Source organism: Hylobates moloch, unplaced genomic scaffold (genome assembly GCF_009828535.3).
Source record: "Hylobates moloch isolate HMO894 unplaced genomic scaffold, HMol_V3 SCAFFOLD_12, whole genome shotgun sequence".
NCBI lineage: Eukaryota > Metazoa > Chordata > Mammalia > Primates > Hylobatidae > Hylobates > Hylobates moloch.
Window position 1 is genome coordinate 35,117,850 of NW_026652287.1, and position 10,574 is coordinate 35,128,423.

A 10,574-nucleotide genomic window follows, 5' to 3' on the forward strand; every position below is an offset into this window, starting at 1 on the left:
ACCACTGCACTCCAGCCTGGGCAACAGAGCAAGACTCCATCTCAAAAAAAAAAAAAAAAAAAATTATTATTTTGGGGGTGTATTTTGACAAGATATAGAATATCTTTGACAAGATATACAAAATACAAGTTATACAATATAAAAGTTGACTAGAGCTAGGCATGGTGGCCCACGCTGTAATCCCAGCACTTTGGGAAGCTGAGGCAGGTGGATCACTTGAGGTCAGGAGTTCGAGACCAGCCTGGTCAACATGGTAAAACCCTGTCTTTAATAAAAATACAAAAAAATTAGCTGGGTGTGGTGGTGCACACCTGTAATTATGGCTACTTGGGAGGCTGAGGCAGGAGAATCACTTGAACCTGAGAGGTGGAGGTTGCAGTGAGCCGAGATCGCGCCACTGCACTTTAGCCTGGGCAACACAGCAATATTCTGTCTCAAAAAAAAAAAACCACCAACAACAACAAATAAAACCCAAACAAACAAACAAAAAAACAACCACAACAAAAAAGTTCACTGGGCATAGTGGCTTATGCCTGTAATCTCAGCACTTTGAAAGGCCAAGGTGGGAGGATCGCTTGAGCCCAGGAGTTTGAGACTGGACTGGAGAAGATGGCAAGACCCCGTCTCAAAAAAAAAAAAAAAAAAAAAATGTATATCTCCTCTGGTTGATTAGACAAGATTATATGCAGGTTAAACTTAAGTGGGTAACTTTATTGTGGTTCAGTAAGAATATTCTAAGGAGATACACACTCAAGTATTTAGGAGTAAATGGCCATAACGTCTGCAAGGTATTCGGAATTCTTTGTATAAAAGTGAGTGTACGTATACAGAGAGAAGGGAGATAAGAAACATGCAAATCATAAATAGGGCGGAATGTTGAAACAGGTGATCTGGGCAAAGGGCGTGCAGGTGTTCTTTACACTATTTTTTTTTTTTTTTTTTTGAGACGGAGTCTCGCTCTGTCTCCCAGGCTGGAGTGCGGTGACGCGATCTCGGCTCACTGCAAGCTCTGACTCCCGGGTTCACGCCATTCTCCCGCCTCAGCCTCCTGAGTAGCTGGGACTACAGGCGTCCGCCACTGCGCCTGCCTAATTTTTTTGTATTTTTAGTAGAGACGGGGTTTCACCGTGGTCTCAATCTCCTGACCTCGTGATCCGCCCTGCTGGGATTACAGGTGTGAGCCACCGCGCCCGGCCTACATTATTTATTCTTTCAACCCTCCTGTTAATTTGAAATTATCAGAGAAAGAAGTTTTTAAAAAGTACCTGTACCCAGCCGGGCACAGTGGCTCGCACCTATAATCCCAGCACTTTGGGAGGCCGAGGCGGGTGGATCACTTGAGGTCAGGAGTTTGAGACCAGCCTTATCAACATGGTGAAACCCTGTCCCTACTAAAAAAATACAAAATTAGCTAGGCATGGTGGCGCACACCTGTAACCCCAGCTACTTGGGAGGCTGAGGCAGGAGAATCCCTTGAACCCGGGAGGTAGAGGTTGCAGTGAGCCAAGACTGCGCCATTGCACTCCAGCCTGGGCAACAAGAGTGAAATTCTGTCTGAAAAAACAAACAAAAACAAAGTACTTGTCCCCCAGGGTCCAGGCTGAGGCAGAGGGGATTACTGGAACCTAGGGCAGATCCCAGATGTGGCTGGGAAGAGGCAGGTGAGAGGTCAGCTGTCCACCCCTGGATCTCATAACAGTTGCCCCATATCCAGTCCTCACTTTGCCTTTTTACTTTTTTTTTTTTAGACGGAGTCTCACTCTGTCACCCAGGCTGGAATGCAGTGGCTGATCTCGGCTCACTGCAACCTTCGCCTCCTGGCTTCAAGCGATTCTCCTGCCTCAGCCTCCCAAGTAGCTGGGATTACAGGTGCCCACCATCATACCCGCTAATTTTTTTTTTTTAATTTTTAGTAGAGATGGGGTTTCACTATGTTGGCCAGGCTGGTCTCGAACTCCTGACCTCAGACGATCCGCCCGTCTCGGCCTCCCAAAGTGCGGTGATTATGGGTGTGAGCCACCGCACCCGGCTTTGCTTTGCTTTTTTGCAATAGAACACAACCCTCCAACCCTGCGTGTCCGGAGCGGCCACAGGCTGCCCAGCGGAAGACTACATTTCCCAGTTTGCACCGCCAGGGGGGCCACGTGACTAAGTTCTCCCTCCAGGAATGAGAGTGATCATGAGGTGTGCAGCTACTGGGACATCCTCCCACCCTCTTCCCCGTCACAGTGGCTGGAACATGGATGTAGTGGGGGAGCCAACCACAAGAACGGGAACAACACTGGGCTCTCCAACAACCTTCCAGAGCAAAGCTGTCTGCCAACCCTGCATACTTGCCTATCTTCCAAAGTGTTATGTGGAGAAATCAATTTGTATCTTTCTTGGGCCACTGTGTTTTGGAGGCTCCTTGGTACAACAGCTTAGACCTGAAATAAGCATGGAAAAATTCTGAACTGACGGAGTATATGTTAGAAATGTTCAGGGCGGTTCATAACAGACACTCGGCATTAGAAAGGGGCCAGCTACTGACAGACATGCAACACGGATGAATCTTGAAAGCAGGCTGTGCAAAAGCCAGACACAAAGCGCACACTGGGGGAACGAGGAGTGACTGCTTACGGAGTATGGGGTTTTCTGTAGGGGTGATGAAATGTTTTGAAACTAGACAGAGGTAATGGTTGTACAACACTGTGAACGTACCAACTGAATTCTTTGCTTTATTATTATCTTCTCTCTTCATTGAGACAGGGTCTCGCTCTGTCGCCCAGGCTAGAGTGCAGTGGCATGATCTCAGCTCACTGCAGCCTTGACCTCCCGGGCTCAGGTGATCCTCCCACCTTGGCCTCCTGAGTAGTTATGAAGACAGGTGCGTGCCACCATGCCTAGCCAATTGTTTTTTGGTAAAGACGGGTTTTGCCATGTTGCTGAGGCTGGTCTGAAACCCCTGGGCTCAAGTGATCTGCCTGCCTTGGCCTCCCCCAAGTGCTGGGATTACAGGCATGAACCACCACGCCCAGCCATTGTTTGCTTTAAAATGGCTAATTTTACCTCTATAAAAATTGTATGATACTATTTAGACAAAGTTGTAGAATACACTAAAGTGATCTACAGCGCTAGAAATCAGACTAGTGGCTGCTCCTAGGGTAGGAGAGACTGGGAAGGGTATGAGGGGGTTTCTGGGGTGATAAAACACACCTATACAGCCAACTGTACACTGGAGACCTAGGCATGGCATGCCACGTAAATGACACCTCAATTACAAACATAAAAGTTTGGAGGCTGCAATTCCACATCTAGGAATGTACGCGGTAGATATATTATCACATAAGAAAAACTGCATTTATAAGGTTATTTCCAGAAGCATCGTTTGAAATCCCCAAAGACTGGAAACCACCTAGCTGTCCTCCCCCAGGGAGCTATTTAAATATGTTAAGTCCGTTCAATGGAATACTATGCAACTGTGTAAAGGAAGGAGGAAGCTCTTTGTGTACTGATAGGGAAGGTTCTCAAAGAAGCATTGTTCAGTAGATAAAGCAAGATGCACAGTGGTGCACTCACAATTTTATCTTTTGTGTTGAAAAAAGATGTCTAAGAATACGTTTACCCTGATTCTAGTCATTAAGAAACAAACAGCCTGGGCGCAGTGGCTCACACCTGTAATCCTAGCATTTTGGGAGGCCAAGGAGGGTAGATCACTTGAGGTCAAGAGTTTCAGGCCAGCCTGACCAACATGGTGAAACCCCATCTCTACTAAAATACAAAAATTAGCCAGGTGTAGTGGGCGCCTGTAATACCAGCTACTTGGGAGGCTGAGGCAGGAGAATCACTTGAACCTGGGAGGCAGAGGTTGCGGTGAGCTGAGATCATGCCACTGCGCTCTAGCCTGGGTGACAGAGCAAGACTCTGTCTCAAAACAAACAAAAAAAGAAACAAACGAATCCAAAGCGAAGGGTGACAACATTGGTCTGTAATCTTTAAAACTGTCGATGTCATGAAAAAGTAAGTTGCCTGGGTTGGGGGCTCACATCTGTAATCCCAACACTTTGGGAGGCTGAGGTGGGATGATCACTTGAGGCCAGGAGTTAGAAACTAGCCTAGGCAACATAGTGAGACTCAATTTCTACAAAAAATTAAAAATCAGTCAATCTCTACAAAAAATTAAAAATTACTTAAGCATGGTGGCGCATACCTATAGTCCCAGGTACTCAGGAGACTGAGGTGGGAGGATCACTTGAGCCTGGGAGGTGAAGGCTGCAGTGAGCCATGACTGCACCACTGCAATACAGTCTGGGCAAGAGAGCGAGACATGTCTCAAAAAATGAAAAAGTTGCCATGACAATGTGTTACCCTAGGTTAGAACTTGGATTAAAAAAGTAAAATGATGGGCCAGGTGCAGTGGCTCAAGCCTGTAATCCCAGCACTTTGGGAGGCCGACGCAGGCGATCACCTGAGGTCAGGAGATTAAGACCAGCCTGGCCAACGTGGTGAAAACTGCGTCTCTACTAAAAAAATACAAAAATTAGCTGGGCGTGGTGGTGGGCACCTATAATCCCAGCTACTCGGGAGGCTGAGGCAGGAGAATCGCTTGAACCTGGGAGGCGGAGGTTGCAGTGAGCCAAGATTGCGCCATTGCACTCCAGCCTAGGCAACAAGAGTGGGAAAAAAAAAAAGAAAAAAAGAAATTATTGGCCAGGCGCAGTGGCTCACACCTGTAATCCCAACACTATGGGAGGCTGAGGTGGGTGGATCACCTGAGGTCAGGAGTTTGAGACCAGCCTGGCCAACATGGTGAAACCCTGTCTCTACTAAAAATATAAAAATTAGCTGGGCGTGGTGGCAGGTGCCTGTAATCCTAGCTACTCGGGAGGCTGAGGCAGGAGAATCGATTGAACCCAGGAGGTGGAGGTGGCAGTGAGCCAAGATCACACCACTGCACTCCAGCCTGGGTGACAATGAGGCTCTGTTTCAAAAAAGAAAAAACACAAAAACAAAAACAAAAAAAACAGGCTGGATGTGGTGGCTCACGCCTGTAATCCTAGCACTTTGGGAGCCCAAGGCAGGCGGATCACCTGAGGTCATGAGTTCGAGACCAGCCCGGCCAAAATGAAACCCTGTCTCTACTAAAAATACAAAAAAATTAGCTGGGTGTGGTGGTGCATGCCTGTAATTCCAGCTATTCGGGAGGCTGAGGCAAGAGAATGGCTTGAACCGGGGAGGCAGAGGTTGCAGTGGGCCGAGATAGTGCCACTGCACTCCAGCATGGGCGATAGAGCGAGACTCAGTCTTGGGAAAAAAAAAAAAAACAGATGAAAGTATTAATAGCTTTGAAGAATATTACAGGGACACGTGGCAGATCTAAATAAGGACTGTCTATTCGGTAACGTCACTGTCTCATGTTAAACTGCATGACGATGACAATGACACTGTAGTTCTGCAGGAGGACATCCCTGTTCTTAAGAGCTGACTGCTGGAGGCCAGGTATGGTGGCTCACGGCTGTAATCCCAGGACATTTGGAGGCCGAGGCAGGGGGATCGCTTGAGCCCAGGAGTTTGAGATCAGCCTAGGCAACATGGTGAAACCCTGTCTCTATAAACAATACAAAAATTAGCAGGGTGTGGTGGCACACACCTTTAGTCCCAGCTACTCGGGAGGCTGAGGATCAGCTGAGCCTAGGGAGGGCGAGGCTGCAGTGAGCCATGACCACCCCACTGCACTACAGCCTGCATGACAGAGTAAAATCCTGTACCAAAAAAAAAAAAGAGGCCGGGTGCAGTGGCTCACGCCTGTAATCCCAGCACTCTGGGAGGCAGAAGCAAGTAGATCATGAGGTCAGGAGTTCAAGACTAGCCTGGCAAAGATGGTGAAACCCTGTCTCTACTAAAAATACAAGAATTAGCCAGGTGTGGTGGTGCGCGCCTGTAGTCCCAGCTACTCAGGAAGCTGTGGTAGGAGAATCGCTTGAACCCAGGAGGCGGAGGTTGCAGTGAGCCAAGATTGCACCACCGTACTCCAGCCTGGGTGACAGAGCAAGACTCTGTCTCAAAAAAAAAAAAAAAGTTAACTGCTGGAGTTTTCAGAGGTGAAGTATCATGATGACCACAACTTTCAAATAGTTCAGCCAAAAAAAAGGACAAAAGGTACAGGTATACGCATGTGCTTGGATAAAGCAAATGAGGTGTCATGCCAACAGCCAGTGAATCTAGGCAAAGGGCCGTGGCTGTTCACTGTACTCAATTTGTACCTTCTCTGCAGGTTTGAAACTTTTCAAAATATTAAGGGGGAAATATATAAAATGAAAATAGTAACAATTTTACAAGATGGGCAGAAAAGTAGGTAGAAATCTTTTTGCTTTTAATGCAGGGAGTATGTAGACATCTTTTTTATTTTAATGCAGAGCATATGTATAAATCTATTTGCTTTTAATGCATCATTCTACAAGGAGAGCTAAGAAACTGGTTTCCTGGGGGATAGGGTAGAAGACTTCATTTGCTAACTGCTTTATTGAGCTATAATTCACATACTGTACAATTCAACCATTTAAAGTATATATAGTTCAACGGTATTTAGTATGTTCAGAGTTAGGCAACCATCACCACAGTCAATTTTAGAACTCTCTCATCACCCCAAAAAGCCTAAATCCTTTAGCTCTCTCCCTGCATTCAGCCCATCTGCCCCCACCCCTGGCAGCCACTCATCTAACTTTCTGTCTCCATGGATCTGCCTATTCTGGGCATTTCCTATAAACGGGTTCTTGGAATACGCAGCCTCTTGTGTCTGGCTGCTTTCTCTGAATGTGTTCATCGTTCATGTGTGTGGCGGCCTGTCGTCAGTGCTGTGTCCCTTTTTTGCTGAGTACTTTTCCGCTGTATGGCTAGAATACGTTTGACGTATCCCTTCATCAGTGGATGGACATTAGGGTTGCTTCCACCTTTTGTGACTGGTGCAGCCGTGAGCGTGTGCAGGAAGTTTTGTGTGAGGAAGACTTTGACTCTGCGTTTGCACTCTTTGGGTGACAACCGCGTACATGTGTGACTTACAGGAAGAAGCAAGCGTAGTTAGTGGCTCTGGCTCCAATTATGCAAGTAGCCAGAGAGGGACAGGGAGTGATGATCTGCGGGGAGAGCCCCAGGTGGGACAGAGGAAGCGCAGGGGCTTGTGGGAACCCAGAGTCATTGCCGAAGCTGGAGGAGGAAGGAAGGAGCCGACTGGCTGCCCTTGGCCAGTTGGCTGTGGCTACGGGGGTGCGGTGGGAGGGACGGTGTCAGCAGGGGCAAAACTTGGGCTCTTGTTAGTGGAGGCAGAGCAGCATTAGGAAGGAAAGGCCCCTGTGTGTCCCCTCTCATCGGCCCTGGCACAGGATGAGAGCTTGGCAAACACTGTCCTCTGCCCCTCTCACAACCCTTCGGTAGCAAGCACTTAACAGAGATTCAAAAATAAAATGACACCACGCGCTCGCTGCAGGCCAGACACCGGTTTTCTCGATGAGTGAGACACTCATTTCCTCAATGACCTCATCCAATCTTGCCCAATCTCACAGCTTTATTTTTATTTATATATTTTTTTGGGACAGGATCTTGCTCACTGCAACCTCCACCTCGTGGACTCAAGCGATTCTCCTGCCTCGGCCTCGCAGGTAGCTGGGATTACAGGCGCCCACCACTATGTCCAGCTAGTTTTGTATTTTTAGTAGAGTTTCACCATGTTGGCCAGACTGGTCTCAAACTCCTCACCTCAAGTGATCTGTCTGCCTCGGCCTCCCAAAGTGCTGGGATTACAGGCGCCCGCCACCACGCCCTGCTAATTTTTTGTATTTTTAGTAGAGACAGGGTTTCACCGTGTTAGCCAGGATAGTCTTGATCTCCTGACCTCATGATCTGCCCGCCTCGGACTCCCAAAGTGCTGGGATTACAAGCGTGAGCCACCGCGCCCAGCCTGGTTTTTGTATTTTTTGTAGACAGGGTCTTGCTATGTTGCCCAGGCTCACCTGCACACTTTCGGCCTTGTCCTTCCCCTAGGCCTCTGTGACTGCTGTCTCTGGACTGCCTGGGTGTATGTCTTCCTGCCTTACCAGCCAGGGACCTCTGGATGGCAGAGCAAGGACTGACTCTCCTCTGGGACCTTAGCATCACCCAGCACAGGGCTGGGCCCCCAGGAGGCCTTAGGCAGTGTTCGCTGCTTCAAACTCCACTGCATCCAGAGACTCAGCTCAGGCTTAGCTCCTCCAAGATGACCAGCTGCCCTTCAGGGTTCCCACAACGCCTTGTGCCACTTCCGTTATTGCACGTGTGCATGCAGAACTGGGATCCTTTCAGCCTGTGAGCTCCTCGAGAAATGGAGTCAGCATCTTGCCCAAGTTGGGGTCTCCAGCATCACTCTGCACAGTGTCCGGTTACTTCAAGACATGAGTTTAGGCCGAGTGTGGTGGCTCACACCTGTAATCCCAGCACTTTGGGAGGCCGAGGTGGGAGGATTACTTGAGGTCAGGGATTCGAGACCAGCCTGGGCAACATGGCAAAACCCTTTCTCTACTAAAAATACAAAAATTAGTTGGGCGTGGTGGCATGCACCTGTAATCCCAGCTACTCGGGGGGCTGAGGCATGAGAATCGCTTGAACCCGGGAGGTGGCCGAGATCGTGCCACTGCACTCGAGCCTGGGGGACAGAGCAAGACCCTGTCTCAAAAACCAAAAAAAAAAAGGCATGTGAGTTGAAACTCCCTGTGAATATCAACCACTCTGGTGAGTCTTCCCTGAGCGCACAGGTTCTTCTCTTGGCTCCCAAAGACTATCACTGCTCCACCATAGCTCAGCGCACCCTGGACTGAAATCTCCTGTCCTTCCCCAACCAAACTGGATGATCATTGGCTCCCCAGTGCTCAGCAGAGGGCCTGTCCAAAGAGCAGCTGTCAGAAACACATAAGAGAGGGAAGAGCATTTCAGAGGGAGGGAAGGAACCTCTCTAGGGGGAAGAGAGACCTGTGGGGGGAAGTGCAGGAAGGAGGAGAGGCGGCCGTGCGTGGTGGCTCACGCCTGTAATCCCAGCACTTTGGGAGGCCAAGGCGAGTGGATCACCTGAGGTCAGCAGTTCGAGACCAGCCTGGCCAACACGGCAAAACCCCATCTCTACTAAAAATACAAAAAAATGAGCTGGGCGTGGCAGCGGGCACCCGTAATCCCAGCTACTCAGGAGGCTGAGGCACGAGACTCGCTTGAACCCGGGAGGCGGAGGTTGCAATGAGCTGAGTTCGCACCACTGCATTCCAGCCTGGGTGACAGAGCAAGACTCTGTCTCAAAAAAAAAAAAAAAAAAAAAAAACGGAGACAGCAGCAAGAAGTTCCTTGAGTGGAAGAGCTGAGGCGAGGCACTGACATCGCCCTGCCCACTCCTGGCTCCACTCTAAACCCTGCCCACTCACTCCCCCACTAATCTCTGCCTTCAGAGAGGCAACTCCAACCGGCTTCTCCCTTAGCCTTCCCCATCCAGCCTGCTGCTCAAACCACAAACCCAAGAGTCATCCTGGACTCTTCCCCTCGCTCCTACGCCCAGTCCACATCAGCCAGTCCCCCTGGCTCCACCCGCAAAGGTAACCTGAGCCTGATTCTCTCCGCCTGCAGGACGCTCTCCCTCCTAACAGATCTCCCTCCTTCCATTCTTATTCCTGCTACAATCCAATTTCCACTCAGTGGTCAGTGAGTTTTTCAAAACACGGGGCGAATCGTGTTGTTTCCACGCTCAAACCCTCCCACGGCTCCCCGCTGAACCTAGAATAAAGGAGAAATTCCATACCAAGGTTTACAAGGCCCTATAGGATCTAGTTCCCCAACATGACTCCGACCTCATCTGTATTTCTCTCGTCCCCTCGGCTCCTGCTACAAATACGCCAAGCTCCTTCCACCTCAGGGCTTTGCACTTGAGGGTCCCAGAGCGGTCGATTCTGGACCACTCCAGTTAAAGCAGCAGGCTCTTCCCTCATTATCACGTTACCTTGCGTTAGCTCTCATCCGAGAGCATCTCACAGCCCCAGAGCACTGCTTTACTGACGCTACTATTAAAACTCATCACTTGTCTACCATCTGTCTTCCCGAGGCAGGGACTTCTCTGACTTGTTCCTGCTTCCAGAAAAGTGCCCGGCACAGAGTACTCAAAACACCCAGCGAATCCAGGATGACACCAAGCCCGCACGTGCACCACCCAGTTCCCCCAGCTCCTCCTGGGCCACGTCCCGCCCCACGGTGACCGGCGCATGCGCCCCCTGCCCGCCGAGGAATTCCACCCCCACCCCGGCCTTTTCCTGCTCGTCCCCGCGCCCTCGCCCAGGAAACCCCTGGCCCCTGCCCCCTCCTGCGCGCCCCCGGGCCAAGGGGTGCCCTCGTAACCGTCTCTCAGATCTATGTGCCTGGCTGCTCAAGCCCGGTTCCCTACCAAGCCCACTGCCCCGAACTCCCTCTTTCCCCTCTACTCACCCGCTTCAAACAGCGTTTCCCGCCACAGCCTACGCCGCCGTGACCCCTGACTCCCGCGCGCGCAAGCCCAGAGCCGCGGCGCTCTGAGACGCGCCACGCCCCCGCCTGCC

General features: G+C 50.0%; 1 protein-coding gene across 5 annotated transcripts in view; it reads right to left on the reverse strand.

Moving 5' to 3' along the window:
- Positions 1-10,540, reverse strand: part of LOC116478111 (DNA polymerase delta catalytic subunit) — a 45,594-nt gene extending 35,054 nt beyond the window's left edge. Inside the window, exons 1-2 of one of the 5 annotated variants that reach the window (XM_032169010.2) lie at positions 7,986-8,759; positions 2,338-2,426 (exon numbers count right to left, since the gene is read on the reverse strand). The gene's annotated coding sequence lies outside the window, so the exon portion shown is untranslated. Of the gene's footprint in view, positions 1-2,337; positions 2,427-2,700; positions 3,146-7,985; positions 8,760-10,464 lie in introns of those variants that run through there. The other 4 variants (XM_032169004.2, XM_032169005.2, XM_032169006.2 and 1 more) reach the window with 4 other exon arrangements.
- Between the last annotated feature and the right edge of the window lie 34 nt (positions 10,541-10,574).